Source organism: Myotis davidii, unplaced genomic scaffold, assembly GCF_000327345.1.
Source record: "Myotis davidii unplaced genomic scaffold, ASM32734v1 scaffold453, whole genome shotgun sequence".
Lineage (NCBI taxonomy): Eukaryota > Metazoa > Chordata > Mammalia > Chiroptera > Vespertilionidae > Myotis > Myotis davidii.
The window spans coordinates 3042117-3043321 of NW_006285234.1; positions in this window are offsets into that span (position 1 = coordinate 3042117).

Here is a 1205-nt window from a genome sequence, read left to right on the forward strand (position 1 = left end):
GCAAATATTACCGGGAGCCGAGGACGTGAATATTTAAAATCCAACTATTCCCAGGAAAACCCAAGTATATTTTAGAACCGGTCAGCGAAACACCTGAAAGTGCAGATCACTAAGAAATCTTCATTCACTCCTCCCTCTGTTCTCTGAACTAATCCCTACAGCAGCAAAAAAAAAAAAAAAAAAGTTACATTCCTTTCTACCTTTATCAGATTAAGATTCTTCTTCACAGGCAGATCTTCACGCCCAAGGACATATAACACCAAGGAAAATACATTAAGTGTCCATAGGCACCAAAAAGCTAAACGTTCGGCACAAGAAGGGATTCCACACATGAGAAAACACCTGACAGCCTCCTCCCTACCTATCCGCCCCCCCGCCACACACACACACACAAAAGCCATTTAATCAGCTTTATAAACATTTACTGCACCAGTACACTCCGAGCAGAGTGCTTCGACGGATCTCCTACCTACACCAAAGCCGAACAGGGAAACAGAATCAACCGCCCTGACGCTTTCAGGCGGTCGGGAAGATCGGGAGAATTGTTAGAAACGGACGTCCGCAGGATCGGGAGTGAGAGAGGGGTAAGCAGTACACTGGAAGGTGAGTTTGCACACACACACGCACGCACGCACAACGGAAAATTAGGAAAGAAGTTGGTCGGAAGATTAGGAGGAGGCGAGGCCGACGTCCGCTTCTGAGAGGACTCCTGGCACTGCAGGTGCAGACAGCAATTAACTTAGCATGTGGAGATGCCGAAGAGTTCTACGGAAGACCTGACTCGGGTGCAAGATGCAAAAATGTGGATACGTGGCTCCCCGAATGAGCCCTCAAAGAAGGGTCGCAGCCCGACCCAGTCAATGGGTCCAAGGAGGCGGGCACCGGCCGGGCAACTCCACCGCGCGGAACGCAGTCGTGCGCACAGCCTCCCGGTCCGGGGCCTCGGGGTCCGCAAGCAAGAAGTCGGAGCTGCCCCTGGGGCTCCGGGCCCCCTCCTGGCCCAGCCTCTCTGTCCTCGCTTCTCACCCCCCACAGCCTGGGACCGGAGCCCTGGGAAGCTTCCGGCCGAACGCTCCCGGCAGGCGTGAGGCAAAAGCAGCAAAATGCTCTTAGCGCTGTGAGTGACACTCACCGGCCCGAAACCTCGAATGAAACCAGCAGCTCCGGGGGCGGCGGCAGCAGTGGCAGCAGGAACCCACACTCCC